The 23,106-nt window shown below is 33.1% G+C and overlaps 2 long non-coding RNA genes and 1 other non-coding gene across 4 annotated transcripts; 1 reads left to right on the plus strand and 2 right to left on the minus strand.

Annotated features, from left to right (window-relative positions):
• The first annotated feature begins 4,696 nt into the window (after positions 1-4,696).
• On the plus strand, positions 4,697-5,204 carry LOC101266677 (uncharacterized). The gene is made up of 3 exons (XR_011212117.1): positions 4,697-4,834; positions 4,929-4,981; positions 5,081-5,204. It is a non-coding gene; the product is annotated as an uncharacterized lncRNA (long non-coding RNA).
• Positions 5,205-7,101: 1,897 nt separating this feature from the next.
• TRNAY-GUA (transfer RNA tyrosine (anticodon GUA)) lies at positions 7,102-7,187 on the minus strand. Its single transcript is given in 2 exon segments — positions 7,102-7,137; positions 7,151-7,187. It is a non-coding gene; the product is annotated as a tRNA-Tyr (tRNA).
• Positions 7,188-8,037: 850 nt separating this feature from the next.
• LOC104649448 (uncharacterized) lies at positions 8,038-13,578 on the minus strand. Of its 2 annotated transcripts, XR_743365.4 has the most exons (4): positions 13,178-13,578; positions 9,572-9,650; positions 8,970-9,085; positions 8,038-8,786 (listed from the first exon to the last, which is right to left on the minus strand). It is a non-coding gene; the product is annotated as an uncharacterized lncRNA (long non-coding RNA). The 2 variants fall into 2 exon arrangements; XR_003243941.2 differs by having other exon boundaries at positions 8,038-9,085; positions 13,178-13,577.
• Positions 13,579-23,106: the final 9,528 nt, after the last annotated feature.

The following is a 23,106-nucleotide window of genomic DNA, read 5'->3' on the forward strand; positions in this document are numbered from 1 at the left end:
GAAGGATGAATATAAATTTAATTCACAAAAACTAAAATATGTAAAATGTACTAGAATCTAAAAAAGTTTTAACAAGAAAAAGATCAAGTCCATTGAACTCACAGTGTTCCTTTAAGGAAATTATTCCCCTTCGATAATCGAGTTTTGGTTTGAAACGTGTCCTCCCAGGGTAAAATGACCCCAATCACCACCGTTTAGATACCGAAAACTATGGTGTCAGCGAACCACTCAACAATAGTAAAGTATACAAAGAAAAAAATTGTGCAGAAGAAGAAGAAGAAAATCAAAAAAATTGTGAGGAAAAATTCTGAAGAGTGAATGGTACTTATAGGCAAGAGGGACAGGTTCCAAAAGGTTGCAACCCTTTCAAAATCTATGCGACCATTAATGAAAGTTTGCAATCTTTCAAATGGTACTCACTGTTCCTGAAAGTTGCAAACTTTCAGAATAGTCATTTCCAAATTGGCGAGAAATTTAAATAAAACGGAAAAGTTTTTTAAGTCAAACGGGTCGCGCACGGATCGAAGTCGGCTAATGTTAATCAACTAAAAAGTTTTCAATAGAATAACTGAAAATGTTTTAGCCATTTAATTTAATTAATTAATTAAATAAATAAATAATTAAATAATTAAAACAAAACTTGTCCAAAAAATAATCTCTCGATCATTTTTCAAAGCCGAAGCCGAGCCGAGAGATGATGACAACGCGAGGGGGTTCCTCATTCCAACCCTTTTAACAATTAATAGGAGTGTCTCTATATTTAAACTCTCCTATTTTTCTTTCTACCACCGCTGAGGGACAAATGTATATTCATTAAAACATGAGAGGACTTTTCAAGTTCTGAATTTTTCAAGTTCCTTTCTTTCTCTCTATTTCCCATCAATTTTTGCTACATACCCAACATTCTAATCATAATAACATGTATCACTTCGTACCATGACATTCACCTGGTCTAAAATAACTCAGTACAATGATATTTTTTATTAGACACAAAATCTCATTCATTTACAATAATAGAAACATACATTCTTAGATGATTCACATACAATCAGGGTAATTATGATATGTTATATATTTATGCATGTGTGTTTGTATGTATGTGTATATAAATAATCATATATCACAATCGTTATGATAAGGCTTAAGTCATATACCGCCCCTCAAAGTTGTCCGCGTAGTTCACTTAGACACCTCAATTGAGACTTGTACCTATTGAACACTTAAATTGTTCAAAACCTATACCTATTAGGCACAAAATGCTGATATGGCAAAAAAAGTATACTGCACTTCCCTGAAGCGCGTGAAAAGACATAAAATAGTGTCTTTTTTATTTATTTTTTACATATTTTCTTCTTTAATTTACACTTGGCATTATAATTAACTTAAAAAATATTTTCTCCATTATTTACACTTTTTTCGAAAAAGAAAACACCCCACTCCCTATATATCATCTTCTTCATAATTTAGTTTACAAAACTTTCTTCATTTTAGCTCTAACACTGTTTTTTTTATTTTTTTATATATAAAAAATATGTATCTTCCATATATGAAGATAAATGAAAATCAACTATGAAGATTCAGATTTGAAAGAAAGTCTTCGTATGATTTATTTCAAATCTCATAAAAACAAGGAACAAAAATGAAGAAGATGGAAAAAGATAAATGATTTTTATGTATTACAATAGTTAACCAATATTTATTTATCACAATTTACTCAAATTCATATGCGGTCATTAAATTTATCAAAAATGATATAAGAAAATTTAAAAAAAAATATTTTGGAGCTATCAATTTCATTTTGTCATCGATGTAGAGTTGAATAACCGCCAACAAAAGTTTCTTTCTTCTTCACTCTTAGTATGAAAAAAAAATTAATCTTGAAGTTATTTGAAAATAATAAGATTTTGTAATTTGAGAAAGAATGTGTTTTGGGGAAGAAGATAAAGATGAAAGGGGGTTGCAGTGGGGTTGGGTAAGGTGGGGTAGAATAGGTTGACATTTTTATTTTTTATTTTTATTTTTTAAAAAATTAGATATTAGATGTGTGTGTTTTTATAATTTTTGGGCCCAATGCCAAATGTTATTTTTTAATTAGTCTAGTTTCCACATCACCGCAAGTGTATCACACACTCTTCACATTTTTTGTTGATTATCAAAAAATGTCTAATAGAAATGATTATTACATAGGTCAAAGTGTTCAATTGTAACTAGTGTTTGTTGAAGTGTCTAACTGAATTATGCGGACAAATTTAAGGGGCCACTGATGACTTAAGCCTTATGATAATAATAATTTATTCTTAAATAAATGCTTTGAGAATTAAAATCCACTATTTTATCCTTATTAACGGTCTATCACATTACCCTAGGGTCATTTAATGATTACAATTAATTCTTTAATACTCACATTATCTAAATTAATGGAGTTTCTACTCCAACTACCCCCTCTTAATTAAGTAATTTCTACGCTTAAGGTCTCATATTAATTAATTTCAAGGGATTAATAGATGAAGAAGTTGATGGAGAAACTTACTTCAGTGAAAAGTTTTCATTACAGCCTTAGTATAATCGCTCCTCTAGAGATTTGAATGAGGTTTTGCAGTTTATGACATAAGACCCATCGAAACTTACTTAAAACACTGGTAACACTTTGCCATAGCGACCCTGCTTCGTTATTTTCTATAGCAATTGCTCTAAGGCAAACCACTCATTGCTATGATGAAATTGTTAGGATCGAATTCACACACACACTTGATGAATAGAGAACACAAGAACATTAGAGAGAATTAGATGAGAGATCTAGAGAGAGAAAAACAGAAACCAATATTTCGTGGTAACACCCCGTGAGTAAACTTCCAGGGCGGTGGGGTATATATATTAATAAATTAGAGTATTTTTTGTTATAGATAATAAATGGAGAATAAATAGTACAGCATAAACAATTATATATATTAATCAGGCTCCACAACCTAACTAAAATAAGTTCTCAACATTGACACTTTTTACTAAACGCTTATAACTTTCTTCTTTAGACTCAAATTAATGAATAACCAGTGGTATTGGAAAGAAAACTCGAAGACCTTTTATTTGATAGTTTTGTGAATAAATAACTCTTTAATAGGAGAGGTTTTCTTTGATGTTGACCCTAGTAAAAATTTATATTGAAACTCAATCGCTAAAGTCACTTTGAACTCAACTTCGTTTCTAAGGGTTCCACATGACTTTAGTGCGTATCTAATGCTCTCACACACTCAAAATTGATCTTAACACATAAATAATTAAATTTCATCAATTTCGATCTATCTATACATATAGGGTGGTTTTAAGCCTTAGCCTAAAAGTTTGAGAAGTCACAGTAAACAAAATAATTGATCTCTCAACTATAATTCATATTTTAAAAGAAACAAAAAAATAAAACTCTTAACTAATAAACATTAAGCACATGTGAAAAATATCTCCTCAATTGGATGGGTAAACAATTCACCTTCATTGACCATAAAGCAAACACCTCAACGTCAAGAAAAAGGGCATTAGGAAAAACAAATTAAAGCAAACAAAACCAAGCATTGCATCATTTTGTTTGTTCATTTCGTATCTCTCCAATATTTAGTTTTTTTTGCTTTAGTTTTTTTCACCTAATGCCTTTTTCCTGTTATCGAGTGTCTCCATTTGTCGAGTGTCTTCTTTTTTATCTACGACGGTGTACTATTTGAAAATTCACCTGGACTTTCTTGACTAATCAAAGGCTCAAAATAATAATCCCCAATTCTCTTCTCTCTCAAACCCTAAGGATAAATAAAAATAGAATTCATTCAAGATTTCTTTAATCTTTTTCAAGCTTCTTCTTCAAGGTAAATCTTTCTCCAAGTATTTCATTCTTTCCTACTCAAATTCCTCCATACAATTATGAATCACAAATGAAAATCAGAATAACTGGTCATAGAGATTTCAAGAAACTAATTCAAGAATCTCAAGAAAGATTTTCTTAATTATTTACCTTCAAACTAAGGTTCAAAGGCTTTTAATCAAGTTCTTATTCAAGATTCTTCATATAAGGATATTATAGTGTTTCCTAGTTATTCCTCACACTTTCTAAATCAGTAAAAGAGTAATCTAGGATTGTATCCCTAGATTTGAGTATTCCGGAGATAAGTTGATTTTGAGTTCTTGAGTTCATGTTTCTTTTTGAAATTCAATTTTTAATTATTGAATAGTTATAATATTTTATAAAATAAGATTCTTGAATTGATTTCTTCATGTATATATTTTACATGAACCCTATGAATTGAGTATTCTTGAGGTGAGTCGGGTTGTTGAGTTCTGAGTTTTCATATTGCTATTAAGATCGCTGAGTTGAATCGTTCATGTTCATAATATTACATGCACCCTATGAGTTGATTTATAAATACTGATAAGCTTTTTAAAACCAACATTAATTTGAGTTTTTGAGGAATTAAAAAATGAGTTTTGAGAAAGAGTTTCTAAAACATGATTAGTATGACAATCAAGTATGTCATCAATGTTTAAGAAGTATGGTATCTACATATGCCATCAATGTTTGACTATGACTTCCCGAGTCATCAATTCATATTACAATATGATTTTGATATATTTTGTAGAAAGAATTTCAGCTGAACTCTTAGATTATACATTGCATCTGGCCTTTTGAGATGCAATGTTGCTTTTTTCAGTTTCTGCTTTTAGTAACTCTTGTTTTTGCAGGTCCTTATCACGGTGGAGTTTGGAAAATAAAGGTGGAAATTCCAGATGCATACCTGCATAAATCTACGTCAATTGGTTTTATTAATAAAATGTACCATCCAAATGTTAATGAGATGTGAGTTTTCAACAGCTTAATTCTGTAGATAATTTCATCCTTCTAAGTGTTGTTTTAGCCGAAGTCTGAAATTTCAACGCTTATCATTTTTCAGCTCAGGATCAGTTTGTTTAGATGTTATCAACCACACCTGGAGTCCCATGTTTGGTAATTGGATATGAGCAATGATAAGATTTTGAAATTTCTATGGTTTTTCCGCCCACTTCCTTTTTAGTAACTTAGCTGGTTTTGAAACAATTTCCACAGATTTGACAAATGTGTTTGAAGTGTTTCTCCCACAACTTCTCTTGTATCCTAACCCGTCGGACCCATTGAATGGGGAGGCAGCTGCCCTGATGATGCGAGACCGAACTTCATATGAACAAAGAGTCCAAAGGTATAATGATCCATATCAGCTGCTTATTTGTTAAAAAAATTTGTGCTTACTTTAAGTGGGCGAGAAGAACGAACTATTAGAAGTCCTTGAATCTTTGAGTCAGGTAGACTCAATAGAATTAAAATCTCATAGCTTTAGTTTGGTTTAGGGTCCACTGGAGACAACCTCTCTACCTGTCAAGGTAGGGGCAAGGTCTGCATTCACTCTACCTTCCCCAGATACCACTCGCGGGACTATACTAGGTATGTTGTTTTTGTAGCTTAGAATTTTGATTGGTTCCTAGGGAATTGGTTATCCTTTGTTTTCTTGATATTTGTGCGTTGATTATGTTAGAATTCTATTGTAGATCTAATTTTCTTAAGTTAGCTTCTCTTAAACTATTCATGGTTAGACTATGTTCGGGTGAATAGACAACAACATATGGGCCTAACTATCAGTTATTGTCCCCACTTAACACTTGCTGTCTCAAGAAGGACAGACCTTTTAATTCCGACACAGTTGTAGGTAGATCAGTATTTTCATTCTGTTGGTCATCTGTAGTGTATAATTTATGAGTCTGCTTCGATAAAGATGTCCATTTGATCGAGAAGTATGGTCTAAATAATGTAGAAACTTTCTAGCAAACCAACTTTATGGCGACTTAGGTATGGATTGTTTTGATAGTGAAGAAAATTCATAGTTAACGTATTCCTAGCATTCCAAACTAGCTTGCGGAGTCTTAGCATCCTCAATCTACTTTGTATCAGTCCTAATCTGATGTGTTTGGTTTATTACTAGAGGAAGCTAAAAAAATGGGAACTTCTAGATGTTGTTCGCTTAAGTCAACCTACCTATTAATGCTTCCATTATCTGGCCTAGTTTTAAGGTGAAATGCAGAGAGTATGTTAGATTTCTTACTCTATTTTATATGGGACTACCATGTTAGATACTTCGACCACAGCATTAACATACTTATCTTACATAAAGCAACTCTTTTTTCAGAAAATTCTTTCATGTGGGTATTTTGCTTAGAAATTTGGAAAGGGCAGAAAAACTCTGTTGTTCAGACTCGTCAAAATGTCGTCCACCGTATAGGGTCCACCAAATGTAGTGCATTTTTAGAGATTCAACACAGATGTTGCTTGGACATATTACTGTTAATTTATGTCTGCTTAAAATCTTCAAAATTGTTGTTGCATCAGTGTCTGATCCTCCAAAAGTGCACTACTTTTGGAGAATCCAATATGCACTCGTCGAACTGCATAGTTAAAAAAACAAAAAACAAACTATTGATTGTGAATGGGATCTGAAAAGAAGTTTCCCTCTTCATGTTCTTTTATATGTGTGTGTTTCGCGCATTTATCTTCTTCGATTATTAAGTTTCTTCATTAAAGCTCGATATTTTTTAGCATTTCATGCTAAAACATGGATGTTTGGTACTGCAACAGAGTATTTTGGCATGGCAGGAGAGTAAGAGCAGATTATCTAACATCTGACATACAAGTTGTAACAAACAAATGGATGTTTTTCTATAAAAAAAATTTTAAGTAATTATTTGATATTTAAAATAATAATAATTACAATTTGATGTTTTTAGGACAAAAATTACTTAGTTACACATAAAGCAACTCACTAAATTGTAGTATTCCACCAAAAAGTTTCTGTACGGGTTTATAAGTGTCTATCACATAGATAAGTTAATCATTATAAAAAGTCTATTACGTGAATGAATTACATAAAAATGTCTCGATGTACTACGAAAAAAGATACTTATGACTCATATGTTGAAATAGTTTCCACCTATGTTCACTAGAGTCTACTTCAGAAATTAGTTAATCACATAAAACAATGTACCGTAAATTAGTCAATCACATAAAACCATCTATCGCGTTTTTTTTTTTTAAAAAAAACATCCGACCTGCCGGATTCAAACCAGCGACCAAAAGATTTCAGCAGTGCCACTACAGTCTTCCGCTCTACCAACTGAGCTAAGGTCGGTGATTATATAATTGAGTCACAAAATATTGTAAATATTATATTATAATAACTAAAATGGTGTGTTCTACTGACATTAGACCGCATGTATATTCAATTTCATTTGGCATAAATTTTAAATAACTATATATGTTATTAAGCAAAACATGTTCTGAAGTAACAAAACTAAATTACAAATGATGAATGTAATTGGATAGTGATGACTGATAATGGTTTGTTAGAATGTAGAACAGTCCGTCCTTATAATTTTTGATCAGTTTATTATTTAGAATTTTGAAAGATGATCAAGGTAGTCTGCTTCAAAGCTATTGCATTATATGGACATGTATTCGCAAATCACAATATATAGTCAACCCTTCTCTTCTTTACTAAAATAATACTCATCATTTTACAAAATCAATACATAAATAACATTATTCTTCATATATTACCCATTAGAGATAAGCCTTGAGAATATGAATTTGACCAACATCAACAAACTAAATATTTAATTCATATTCATTAGTCAATTTAATTAATCAAAATAATTAATTTATGTTTATTTATTAAAAAGACAAAGATGAATCAGTCAACATACTTTTAAGCGTATTTACTAATGTATAAATCATTGTGTTGTTGTGTGCCAAACGTTGTATGTTGAGTACATATACAACACATTTTGAGGAATTTAGCAAATGTAACTAAGTGGTTGTCCAATTTTATTATATCTTTCATTATACTCACCACCTCAATCTTATCTAATTATTTTCTCTATTTTTGTCTAGTATCATTCAACCTCATAAATACATCTAAGACATTTAATTTATTGCTTAAGGTTTTTTCATGAAACAAAGAGATATATATACACCCATAATATGAAAAATCATTAATGAAAATAATAAAATATTTTTGTTTATTTTCCCCTTTCTATGAGACTAGTCTACAACCCATAAGAAGTTTTACGAACCGTAGATTGGTCTCGCAGACCTGAATCAGTAGCCAAAACTCCTGCAATCTATTTCCTTTTTGAAATCCTAAATGTTACACCATAAGCCCAGAAGATACACTCATCGGTAAGTTTAAGTAAAACCCAAATAGAACTTTATAAGCCCATTAGGTACACAGATAAATTAAATTTACTAAAATGAGATACGGCAAGTCCAGATCCAGAGAAGGCGTAGACCAGACCTCTAACCGTGAATGACCTTCAAGTAACCAACAAGAACAACCCATCTAAAGCGTACAAAGCCCGTACCTCGAAGCAAAAATGAATCTCTCGGGGCGTCAGGCCATAGGAATAAGTGTGTCGACTCAATTGAGGATAAGACCATGACGTATAGGACCCTAAGAGGGTCCTACATAAGCCACTTGACATACATACAATAAGAGAGTTTAAGTAAGACGTCTCATATGCCGAATTATAACTATGTCTTGACAAACCATTATTAAACATCATAAGAGAGGTAGGAATGTAAACCATACACTACGTACAAATTCTCAAGAGTAAACAATAAAAGCAATAAATGATCTTCAAGGATTTTTCCTCAAAGTATGAGGACTCACCAATACTATAGCGAATAGCAATCCGAATCTAGACACGAGCAGGAGGAGGAACGTTAGACCCTATATTATGAAACAATATAGGCACATGTATGCATTAGTACATCGAATGTACTAAGTATGAGAAAATATGCATAAACGTAGACGCAATATCATAGTAGGCTTAACACATGTAATGCATGATAGAATGGAACATTTAAAAGCTTAGAAAGCAAAGTCATTGAAACCATGAGACAAGGAACTTACCTTGAACTTTCAATGTTCCTGCAACCACAAGCACCACTGAAGCAAAATGTGTCAATCTGATACCTCATAAACAAATTTCAATGGTGCCCCATCATTCATTATCTTCTTCATAGAACCTGAGTAGATATGACACATACTGAGATTCTGCTTATTTTCGTACATGTCGGAAGAGGGGAGGAGTCAGATTATTACTCTGAGAATGTGATAAACATACCTATCATCAAACAGAATCATATTGAGTGAAACACCAAACTAACAACTTACATTCTAACAGTCCCACAATTTCATATAAGTTAAATACAAAGTCTTATGAGAGTAGATATCAGACTTTATTCGTCAAATAAAATTGCATAAACATACATGGAGAATAAAAATGCAAACTTTGATATGGAAAGACAGAGGATAAACACGTGTAGATTCTTATACACTTCGAGTAATTTGATGTTTTATATATATAAACTTCAGTAATGAGTCTACCGCAGAAGATTATGTTCGTCATACAAAATAAAAAGTGATGGTTCCTCTGTGAAACGTAACAGACCTTGTTAAACAGTAAAATTAGTTGATTACAAAGTGCCTATAAATTCTAAATAAAATCTTACCTACTGTAATGCCTGCCGCTCATGGGATTTGGCTTGATTTACCACATCAACATTCTAGCATGACCTTGGAACTAGTAACCTATAAGGAAATAAAGCATAATCGGTTTAAGTGGACAAACATCATGCTAAAATATAGCACAAATGCGATTGATTGATAGTTTTGCATTTATAATGTAAAAATAAACGCAAATATTTTCTTCTGGAACTCGTGGAAAATAATATTTGAAAATTTGACTCAAAAAGTGCAAGAGAAACATAGACTTACGCCTATCCTGAATTATATAACCGTCTACTTGAATTTTATGAATATGGGAAATGTTTGACCACTGGAGTTTCGACCACTCCTATTGGTACAACTTTTTTCTAACTGTGGGCAGCTATAAATGTAGAGTGTCCTTAAATTTGTGAGGCATTTCATGACATCTCTAGATGGCAGACGCTCTAGTTTTTTGCGGTTCTCTAAAGATATATATTCCAAAGAAGCAAGGTTGACGAGCCCACCTAATAGAGCTTCTAACAATGGACAATCATACATGGACAGATAGCGTAATTTGGGCATGACATTTGAGAAGTCCACATGTCGTAGACTTTTGAAACTCATAAGATTCAATGATTTAGGAGAAGTAAGGTTGCCAAATCTCTGAGGAAGAGCCTCGATTCTAAAATTATCTATACCAAAGTGTGTTAGGGACCAGGGTTGAATAAGCTGATAAGGCAGAGAATCCCTGTAAAAGTGTCCCCTAAGTTCAGTCTACGAAGGGACAACAACTGCTGAATACCATTAAAAATCAATTGGAATGCCTCAAAATCCACCGTCTCTGAGAAAGGACCGATTCCCAGATCCATTAACCTAATGAGACGGTAAAGGCCCCCTGAGGGTAAACTAATCAATTTGGAACAATCTGATATACACAAAGAGGAAAGTGAAGGCATTTCTCCCACATGTAAAGGCAAGGAAACAAAGTTCTTATAGACTAACATATACATAGCCTCTGGAGAATATAAACAATTCTCTCTATTGGGAACATGAAGAGAAGATAAATTGGGACAGTCGAATATTCGAAATGTCTTAAGATTGTACAAACTTTGTGGCAAATCACGAAACTCTCCACATTCTGAGACGGATAAGAATTGAAGAGAAATTTTGTTGCGTAGCATCTCATTTGGTACACAGGTGAGCTCTTTCACGTGATCAACAGTATGATCCACAAGAGATGTTAAATTATTGCATAAGTTCAACAATGTCATTTCACTGTCAACTCTTTCGATTATTAATTCACGTAGGATTTCAAATTGAGTTGGAGTACTTTGTAACAGTGGACAGTCTGTAATTCTCAATTTCTCAAGTCTAGGAAAATTCTTACTCCAACTTCATCTCCTTTCCACTCAATAAGGCTGCACATATTCACCAATACTAGTTATTTTAATGATAGGAACACATGGATATTGCCGTTATTGCTGCTTGATCCATTATAATTAATCTCAACACCATAAAATTTAGGTACGATCCATTCCAATTAAAGGAATCCTATCATCTCAATATGCCGAAGGAACTTCAGTTGGCCAAGCGATGGAATTTCTTTGCACTTTTTGCAAACACTTAATCTCAACTTGATCAAATTTGGTAGCAATCCTTCACTGAACCATGAAGGAAATATATCCCCGAAATAGTTCTCCACTTCTAAGGTTTTTAAGTTGGGATGTGGTTGAAGGCCATCCAACACATGGTCATCATTGATCTCATAGCCTTCTGTTTCATTGTGGGACCATAAATATGCCACGCTGGAGATATTTGGTTTCTCCTATATATATATATATGTTGTTCGCGCCTTTTCTTTATTTCTGACTAATTGGAGACGTCTGATAGTCAATTTACCTCGAAGGTTTTTCAAACGACCTGATTCTTCTATTCGACGATCTTTCTTTAAACTTACAAAGAACAATGGTAGCGTCTAAAGACTAGTCAATTGACCCATATTAAATGACATCTGAATATATAATCAGTAATGATTACTGTTTCAATATATGTGTCTCAAACTTATTATATTTTCCATTTCTTCTATAACTTTTCCGAGTGAAAAACAATTTTTGACTCTTAAGTGTTTGCAAATTGCAGAGCTTGCAAATGGAGTTGGGCAAGGTTGTGATGTTAGGGTTGGAGAGATCAAGATATCTGAAGAATATTAGCTTGCTAATTTTTCCTGATAACTCCACGATGCCTGATCCGGACAAATTTAAGACTCTCAAGAACTGAAAGCTCAATAGCATATCATAAGATATATTACTTTTCTAGAATAATGTGCACAAACGTCCTGACTCATTTATCATGTCCATTTTATCACTTGGTGAGACCCATTCAATGTATCCAACTTGAGAAAGTTTTTCTCCATCATTGCCCTTCGAATCAAATAGTTTAGATTTTAAGATATCTCCATCCAAATCGTGCATCTTATAGTACTTTATATTGTTGTGCTCCTCTAGCTCAACATATTGCAGCAAGGAATTTTGCAATAGGATTTGTAAAAAATTGTGCCCAACATCTTCTATCACGGTGGTCTCTTGATATGGATGGAGAAACCCTTCTGCCATCCAGATTCGGATAATTTGGTCCTTTTCAAACACAATCTTTTGGAAACATTGCAAAGTAAGCAAAACATTTTTAAAGATATGGTGATGGTAGATAAACATAGCTGAGTTTTAGGATTTCCTTTAAGCTATTCTCTCCATTATCATGTTCACCTGCAACAATTGGGTTTCCATCAAGAATAGTCCACCATTCATGTTTCTCCTTGTTGCGCAACAGGCCTCCCAACACACTTGCTCCAAACGGTAGACCTTTTCAACAATCCGATTCTTCACGCTCACTATTTCTTCCGGATCTTACCCATCATAAAATGCTCACTGTTTGAAAATAGACCAACAATGATCATTCGCTAATTTTTTGAACATATGAAGGCCTACTGTCGCTACTGTGGATGCCACCAGCTTCATACGAGTCATCACAAGAATGCAGTTTCCTCTTGATGTGTTTACTCCTCTCAAGCTGTCGATGAACTCATCCCACACTGGAAGGTCAAAACTCCACAAATCATCTAAGACAAGCAGATATATTTTTCCTCCTAGTTCATCTCGGAATTTCTTCACTATTATATCCCTGGTATGGACCTCAAGTTTCCGCTGTGTCAATGATTCGAGGATCTGCTCAAGAAAGCTCTTAGTGTCTGACATTTCATGTAGACACAACCAAACTCTCTTTTCAAAGTGTTTTTCGATCTCTTCATCATTGAAAATTCACTTAGCAATAGTAGTTTTCCCTAAACCCCCCACACCCACTATGGGAATAGCACACAGTACAACTTCCTCTCTCATGTTCAACATCTTCTCCTTAATTTCAACAACATTATTATCTCTACCAACAACATCCAAAGAAACTACTAAGAAATCTGTTTCTCGAATCATCGGTACTATTTGCTGAGAAGGAACTATGAGTGATTGGAGACCTAGGTCTTTGGATAACTGATTGATATCCCTCAACCCTTCATTTATATTCTTAATTTTTTGAGATATTTTGCTTATAAAATAAGATTGAGAAATGAAACCACTGACCTTCCTCATTGGACTGTTTTGAGCTTGTTCTTGTAGAGATTCATATAGGAATTATCAAGCACATTCTCAGCATCTTCACAAAATCTCTCAAGCATCATGAGCCATTTCCCACTGCTTGATCTTCGTCATCAACTTGTCGTCTTTGAGCATCATGAATGAAATCTTGAATAATAGATACGTTTTGTGTCATCCTTCTGAGATGCTTGTTGCAATCCGGCCTTACTTTCTCAATAGTGAGAGAAAGAAGTTTTTCAAGCAAAACTTGAATTGTAGCACCAGTTACAGGGTCAGCCATTGTTGAATTTGCTTTGTCTTTTTAATCCTTCACCAAAGTCTTCTCAAGGTTTTGGCACAAGTCTTTCTTTTGCTACTTGTTTATGGCCACTAAAGGAAACACAATAAAATTGGGTGTTTTTTTCTTCTTTTTCTAATGAATGGCAGTCACTTTCCAAATCAATAAGTGGTTTGGAAAAATTTTCAGGAAATATTACATTTTCCGTTTAAAAAAGAGTGAGCTAATTTAATGTGACACGGAGTTTTAGAAAATAAAGGATACTTTTGAATCTTATAATTTTAAATAAAATTTTTGATAAATGTAAAAAATTGTCCTTTGAACTTGTAGATTTAAACAAGTCATGCACTAATTTGAAATTAAAATGTTAACCCAAAAAAAAGAAAAAATGTCATTTTTTTAATAGATTAAAAATGAAAGGTCATTCTTTTTTAATATGAGGGAGTATTGAATTAATAACTCAGAAGTGATAAACAATTGGCAGTAACATTTAGCCAAGTTTTCTATTTCTTTTTCTTTTGATTGAGATTCTACTTTTCCAAGTTGGATGGTACTTACATATAAATGTTGCTACATGTGATTTACAACAGAACAGTCATATGTAGCAATATATGACTTCTCACCACAGAATAATTATATGTTGAAGCATGTACTTTTTTCCATAATTACTAATTACTTTTTAAATTAATTTCTTTGGTACAATGTCATTATTTGTAGGGATTGATTGTCGTAGTGATGGATCGAGAAGAAAAATCGATACATATGGCGTTGGGAGGATAGTAAAAAACGAGGAGTCGGTTCAGTAGGGATGTATGTCGAAAGAAACATTTTGTATGATGAATTCTTCAATTTAGTCATGCAAAAGTATGGATACAATTGTAAACCGCAAGATCTTGTCATAAGTTACATTCCCCATTTTTTCATAATGAGAAGGTTTTACCTTTTAGATTAACTGATCAATCTAGTTTGAGTGTTTATTTGGGAGGAACAGAGAAACCACCAATATTAAGAGTCTACGTGGAAGAAAATCCGGTCGAAGAGGATCATAATGCAGACCAAGTCCAAAAAGATATGTTTAATGATGAATTTGATCTTGTGGATCGGACATGAATAATCTCGACGATGAAATTTGAATAGGTGAAGGTGAAGTTCAAGCTGAAGGGTCGAACCTTGAGAGCAACTTTCCTCCTACACCTATAGTTGGCAGCAACAATGCATGTTCTTCACAATTTTCACGTGTTAATAATGTTCGAGATAATGAGATAGGTTTTTATAAGGGAATGACATTCAAGAACAAGCAAGAACTGATAAATTCATTGAAAATTGCTTGCTTGAAAAAATATTTTAGACTGAAAAAGATTATCATTTCTCTAAATGTTCATATTGGATCACAATTGGTGGCTAAGGGCTGTGAATTTTACAAGTAGCGACAGTTTTGCCATTAGAATCTATGAAAAGTACCATAAGTGTGGTTCAGAGTATCTTACAAGCCATAATCCCAACGCCACGACACAAGTCATAAGTAACTACTTTGAAAATAGGTTTCCTAATCATAAAGGCCCATCCACAAGAAACATGTCAAATCAACTCCGCACAGAATTAGGTTGTAAAGAAAGCTATTGGATGATTTATAAGGGCATGAAGCATGCTAAGCTTAATATTAGGGGAACACAAGAGCACGGGTATGCAGTGCTTAATGTATATGGTTATATGCTTGAAGTTGTGAATCCATGAAGCAAAACGACATTGTCGCTCGATGAAAATGGGAGGTTTCAATGTTCTTTGTATCATATGTTGCTTAGATAATTGGTTTTCAAGAAATTTGAAAAGTAATAGCCGTTGATGGCACATTCCTGAGGAGCAAGTATGGAGGAGTTTTGCTATCAGCGTGGCACAAGATGCTGAGAATCATATATTTTCAGTGGCTTTCTGTGTCGTGGACAAGTAATATGATGCCTCATATGAATTTTTTTTAAAATATGAGAAGCTTTGTAGATGATACTGATGAGTTGTGCATTATCTTTGATAGGTGTCCAAGCATTCAAAAGATGGTTATGAGAATCTACCTTGCAGCTCATTATGGTTGTTGCATGAGACACCTTGGGGATAATATTAAAACTAACTTTAAAATTTCGAAGATAGTGTCCCATTTTTAAAAAACAGAAAAGGCGTACGATATATTTGAGTTCAATGACCATTTCAATCAAATAAGAGATTTGGTACCAAGGCGGATGAAGCTCTTGAACGTATTGGATTTCACATGGACTAGGGCATTTTTCCCGGAAAATAAGTACCATCTCATTTTGAGTTTATTTTTACTTTATGTGCGTTGTTTGATTTTTATCTTTTGTTGTGTAGATATAAAATTATGACGTCAAACATCATGGAGTCTATGAATGCAATGTTGGATGTTAAAAGAGAATTCCCATTGTCGTACTATTTTATGAAATAAACAGGATATTGCATTGTTATTTTATCAGAGGCGTATGGAACTGGTGCACTCTGCAAAGTGATTTGTTCCCTCAATTGAAAAAGACATATTATGGTATGTCAATGCGGGCAACAAGTTGTTGGCCCATCAAATCGCTAACTAGAAGTTCAGTGTCACTAGTCATGGAGATGGTTCTACTGCGAATCTACAAAAAAGAACTTGTACTTAAAGAATTTTTGACTTGGACAAAATACCTTGTCCACATGACATGGCAGTGCTTCGATCCCAACATGGTGCAGATTTTGGAAATCAGATTTACATGTACTAATCTCCATATTATTCCGTGGAAAAATACACAATGACATATTGTCAGAAAATTCACCCGGTGCCACTTGAAGATTCTTGGATTGTCCCTTTGGATATCATACAGAGAAAAATACCTCCTCCATATGTTGATCCAAGTAAACCCGAAAGAAGGATATAGAAGAGACTGCATGGAGTTGGTGAATCATTTCCAACAAGAAAAAATAAGTGTTCCGTTTGTAGGGACTTCGGACACAAAAAAGCTACATCGCCAACTTTAAATGCCCCATAAGAATGATCCCTATCTTCTTATCTTATTTATAATCAACTTATGTGATGTTATTTGTACATAATGTGTGATTTATTTAATTATGTGTTGCTACGTGCAACAAAATATTTCATATGTTGCAACACAAGAAAATTATGTCTTGCAACTTAACACAAAATATTGCATCTGTAACAACCTATTCCAATTATATATTAGAATATTTCATGTGTCGCAACATATGTCGCTTATGTGTTAGATCATACAACATAAAGTTGCATCTGTGCCAACATATGTCATTTATGTCTATTAAGTACCACAAAGACGAATCTGTACCAACATATTCTAAAAAAATATTTTCGTGTAATATGATGATATCATTACTGTCATTGCAACTATGATGACGCGACTCTTTATACTACAACATATTTCATATGTGGCAACATATGTCAATTACACATTTAAAATCTAATTACGAATCTGTCCCAATATACTTTTAAATAATGATTACGAATCTATCCTAATTACTGTCATACTGTCATCTAGAAACAGTGACAGGTATATTAATTACAAATCTTCTACTTTTACCCTTTGTTGAAAAGTCATCTCTTGCAACTTTTCGAATTTCGTTGCATATTTTCAAATTTCTTGGCATTTTATAAGAACACAACACAAGGGAGGGATAAGTCATAAGTTATCTCAACAATGGTTTCAAGTAGTAAAAAAGTCATTGAATCCCTCCCGATTGAACTAGTAATTCTTATCGTGTGTGTGTGTGTGTGTGTGTGTGTGTGTCCTTTAAAATTAATCATTTGTCATAGAAGAATTGTTTTATGTATTTTGGCATAAACGTGCGATGCACATTCCCAGATACTAGTATGTATATATATATATATATATATATATATATATATATATATATATATATATATTTATATATATAAGAAGAAGAAGAACAAAACTTAGGTCTTTTCATATAATTATCTCCAAGATGGGAAGAAAGAATATGAAATCTTCAAAAATGACATTGAGGAAAAAAACTATATTGAATCCCTTCCGAATGAACTAGTAATTGTTATAGTTGAAAGGGTTGCTTTCTACTCCCTCAAAAATTTACTGAGGGTTCAATAAAGGTGTGTATCTGTGTATTCAAGAATTTTCGTACTTTAATTCTATTTTTTGACCATTCGATTTGATTTTTTTAGTCCAGGCTTCTAAATAAGGTCGTTAATGAACCTTCTATATATCAGAAGGTAAATTTGTGCATCATTCCAGTGTTTATATGGATGTCTTCATGTTATCGGAGATGTACTTCTTTAATGGAAAAGTGTTGCGAATTGGGGAATTTAGAAGCCTTATACAGAATAGTCCTGGTAATTTTAATGTTTTTCGCATGTATTCACGTATTTACCAATGTATTTTACATTTTAATTGTGTTATTTCTTCATTAGCATGATATTTTCAAGTGTTGCGATTCAAATTGATTGGGAATGCTTAAGCGAGCAGCAGACGATGGTCACCTTTGTGCAGGATATGTGCATGCCATAATTTTAATCTTCAAAGGTGGTGAATCAATGAGAGAAGACACAAGTTTCATTGGCAACATGAGTATACCATCGCTCAGACGATGTCAAGACTATTTGCGACATAGCTAACTTGGAATGTTCCCACAGGAACCTCAAAAAATTGGATAAAGACCAATTTGTTGCACTACTCATCAATTCTTATACGGCCGATATGGTTGTGACTTATGTCGTTGTGATTATGAATTAGATGAATTAGTTAGTTTTATGGGATATTTCCTAAATAAATATAATTTTGTCCAACTTGATGTTTCGTTCATTAGTTATATAACACCCCAATAAACCATTTTTTCAAATGTTATACCTTATTTTTATTGCTTAGTTATGGTATTAATCACTAAAATTTTTGTCCAAATTTTTATTTTTTCCATTCCAAAGTCGATCAATTCGTGGATTAGTCCCTCCTAGATGTTTCATCTGTGACAACATATGCATATTATGTTGGCAAAATTTCAACATATACTACATTTGTGGAAACATCCTACTTAAACGTGTAAGTACTCTTTAAAACTGACCCATTGATAGGCAAAGCCTATTTTTTAAACTAAAACTAAAATTGTCCCAATCGACGTATATATATATATATATATATATATATATATATAATAGAGCTTTCGATTTTTTCATCCATGCCACTTTTTTTTCTCTCTCCCTCCTCTCCTCCCTCCTCTTCTCTTTTTCTGATACGATGACCTCTCTCACTTTGCATTCATCTCCAATGTAATGATACTTTTTTCACTTTCATTAGTCTTTTCTATTCCTTTTTTTAACAAACAACTAATTTGATTGGCCTTTGGGTCTCGAGAAGAATGTGGTTCTTTTAAATATTTGATCTAATGAATGAGTTTTGTTTCTTTTCTTACTTTTGATATAATGTCAAATGCAATACTAAATCGAATTTGTAATGATGAAAATGATAACATGATTGGTGTTAAAATCTGTTGCAAACATGGAGACTTACTTTCAATGCAACCTTCATGGTCAAAGGACAATCCACGTCGATGATTTTGGTCTTGTCCACGCTATTGTGTATGTTCAATTCTACAGTCTTGGAGACTTCATATCTCAGATCTCTTTAATTTTTTAATTGAAATTTCTTTCTTATGGTGTGTATTTCATATTTCAGGAGAATTCATGCAATTTCTTTAGATGGAAGGATCATGAAGATGTTGATATACGGTCAAAGTTCGCTATACTCAGATTGACGAACAAAATTTAGGAGCTGGAAACTGTTGATGAAAGTGATATTAAAAGAAGTACCGAATGGGGGATGATGAAGGAGAAGAAGCAGAGCAAATGTTGTAGCATGTGGAAGCCAATCTTGATGTTGTTTTTTCTCTTGTATTATTAAGCATTACTAAGAAGAATATTGTAGAGGATAGAAAAATCTTATATAGTTGTGTACAACCATTAAAATTATCATAGTTGTGGAAATAAATAAACGTAGTTTTGCATTCCTGTTCAAATGTATATTTATTTGAGGCCAATGTAAGACAATTTGAGTCATATGTTGCCACATATGTGTCATATGTTGCTGCAGATGTGTGATAGGTTGACACATATGGGCATATGTAGCAGCATTTGTGTCACATATCGCCAAAGACGAATCATTTGTAGCAACAGAAGCCTCAAATGTTGCTATAGATGACCATAAAATGTTGCTATAGATGACCATTTAAGGCCAATGTTTGACCATTTGAGGCCAATGTTTTACCATTTGAGGAATATATATAGCGACAGATGCCTAAAATGTTTTATACAACTTATCAACGAAAAGGTAATTCACAATGATATAAATAACCACCTATCTACTCAAATGTGGTAACCGTAACATTTTTGTCGATCTTTGCCTTTTTAGGTCTAGGCCTCTACGGTTCTTCATTGTCATTAAAATAGCCATTCCAAGCCTTTAAGTTAAATAATTCCATAGGAGTGAAACATATCTCATGTGAAGGGTGTCAACACTAATTCCACAAGATGATACTTCTAATCCATCACTCAAAAACTCAACGTATGCAGCAACAAAAGTCCATAATCTCTTTATTGTATATCATTAATAAGAAAATATAATAAAAACACATTTTTGATATTCGTAAGATAAAAAATAATGTGATACCTACAGACTACTGCTTTCTTATTGGGCAATACCAGTAACATGTCTAACTCGAATGGGTGAGATTTGTTCTTTACTTGATCAAATTCAAGAACTGACCAATTGGCTCACTCTTTTTACTCAAAAAATCCACTTAACTGAAGGTACTTTGGAAACATTATAGCCAACTTTTCAAAATCCGAGGACAATTTTCTATTAGACCTAGATGAGGACATGGAATCATACACTTTTATGCACCGTTCCTTCAATGGAACAACTACCAAGACCCAATGGAATTCCTCATTACTATTTATAGGGACATAAACATCATCTGTCAAGTGTCAAGAATGTCCACAAGTTATAGCAAACCCTTTCATTATGCAAACGATTTTATCCTCATATTCACTAGCATTGTCAATGTATGTTTTGAAAAAAACAACTAGTGTTGGTATATCGATATTCAGAATGACTATGTTGTTGCTTCGACTTCTTACTCAAATAGTAAAAAATGACATCCACATATTGCACAAATGCATCAAACAAGTGTATCTCGGTATAAATTTATTTGCATATATTCATGTATTAATCAAACATAAAAGTGGGCATGAATTTACCTCATTAGTCCAACACTTATTGGTTTGAGACATTACATAGAACTTGTCCTTATTCTTTGGAAATGCCACTACAAAATCAAGTTGGTCAAAATGAAGTTTTGGGAAATTGGCTAAGTAGCGATCGTTCTTGTCTCTTCTGCGATTGTGTAATCATTATAAATAATTATTTAGTGGACAACAAGAATAAATACTTATAATAGTTGAACGACCTTACTTTTTTAAATGATGCTTATAAAGACCCTTGTTTATCAATTGCGACAAGGATGACATTATTATGGTTGGATCCTCGCCGTCGAGGTTAAAACCTTAAAATGGATATTGTCATTTCACATCACTAATGGAGACTTCGACTTACATCTCTTTGTTTTTCGCTTATATTTTTCTTTCTTCTTTTCCTTCTCTTGATTCTCTTGTTTCTTCTTTTTCTTCTTATCCTTCTCCTTCTTGTTCTCCTTATCCTTCTTCTTATCCTCCTTCTTCTGCTTCAGTTCTCTTTCTCCTCCTTTTCCTTCTTCTCTTTCTCCTCCTTTTTCTTCTTCTCCTTCTCCTTCTTCTTACTAATAGTACAAAGTGTTTGGGAAATAGATTTTTTCAACCTCCTACACTTCTGAGGCTGTGAATTCTTCTTGGATCTTTGGACATCAATATTAAACATTTCCTTTAAAATATCAGTGATTTTTTTAACACGACTAATAAAATAATAATATTGTTGCTTACATTCTTCGCATAGACAAAAAAAGCATATGATGTTAGAAGAGGCTGCAAGACCAATAAAAGATTGAATTGTTGTCATGGATGAAGCTTCTTGTATCATTTCATCTACAAGGAAAATTAAAAAGATTGAGACTTTTCAATTCATTATAAATAATATTAATATTATGTTTCCACAGATGGATAGTCTCTTGTCGTAAATTAACATTATATTGCCACATATGTATCTACTGTTGCCACAAATGAAATTTGTGTTGCCACATATGATTCATATGATGACACATATGAACATTATATTTCCATAGATGAATTTTATGTTGCCACAAATGAATCCTACGTTGCCACATATGAATCTTATGTTGCCACAAATGAACCTAATTTGCCACATATTATTTTTATATTGTCACAGATAAATTGGAAGTTGTCACCAATGAATCTTATGTTGCTACAGATGACCATTTTGTTGCTCTAACGCATAAGTGAGATGTTACAACATATGATGAATGTTGGACTATGCACCAACATATCACTAAAATGTGGCCACATATGATACATCTTTCAACAAACGAAATATATGTTGGACAATTGAACAACACTATATTTCTAAAATCATATCAACAAAATGTCCACAAGGAATCATCTAAAAATTATGATTCTTTTCTGCCCATGTTTGTCAACATGGTTTATGGGGCCTGTGAGTTTTCTGAACTCTCCCCCATATTGGTGCTCAGTACTACTCCCAAAAATATATTGGCTCTTATGTTTAAAAACATATTGATTCTGTGGGCTGAGATTACTGCTCAAAATTTAGTTTTTTAAAAAGCTCTTTTGGAAATTATAGTTTCCTCTTTCTTCTATTAAAGTTATCCATAGGCCCTGTGGAAGTGTAGCTTCCCCTTCCTTCTCAAAAGTTTGAAAACATTTTGTTTAAATCCTTAGGGACTACGTAGTTCCCTTATAACTCTTGAGAAGTGAACTCAACTTGATACTCTTTGCTTACTTGAAACTTCACTCTTAGGTAATACTTAGTTCCCTTGTAGATTTTGAGAAGTTAACTAAACTCTTTACTCTTTCTTGACTTGAAACTTTAATCTTAATATAAAGTTAAAATGTTTAAATAAGACTCTTGAAAACCTTTAATAACTTAACTTTAACTTACTTCTTAACTTTAGACTTGACTCTCAACTTCCTTTACATTGATCTTCACTTTCCTTGAATGAATTATGGATTCAAGGTTTCAATTTAAGCTCTTGCATTATTTCTAGGTATTTCGAGATCATTTGAAGTGATTAGAATTCATTGGAGGATGTTAGTGTACCTTGGAAAGACTTTAAAAGGCTAAACTATGAAAACTGGATGAAAAACGCCGAGTAGGGTGTACTGGTGGTGCGCTGCGCCAGCCTAAGTTGACTGAGGCCTGATTCCGGCGCATTGGTGGCACGCTGCTCCAGGCCTTTGTTGACTGAGGCCAATTCTCAATTTCGCTGAACTGAAAAAAATTGATGTGTTGGTAAAGTAAACCAACACAAAATATCCTACATACCTCAAAGGGATCACCCCCGACGAAATCCACACAACGAATTTTTGGCGTTCTTGCATCTTCTTCTCCCTTTTCCTTTTTTCTCCTTTCTTTCAAAG

The sequence above is a fragment of the Solanum lycopersicum genome, chromosome 10 (assembly GCF_036512215.1).
Source record: "Solanum lycopersicum chromosome 10, SLM_r2.1".
Classification (NCBI taxonomy): domain Eukaryota; kingdom Viridiplantae; phylum Streptophyta; class Magnoliopsida; order Solanales; family Solanaceae; genus Solanum; species Solanum lycopersicum.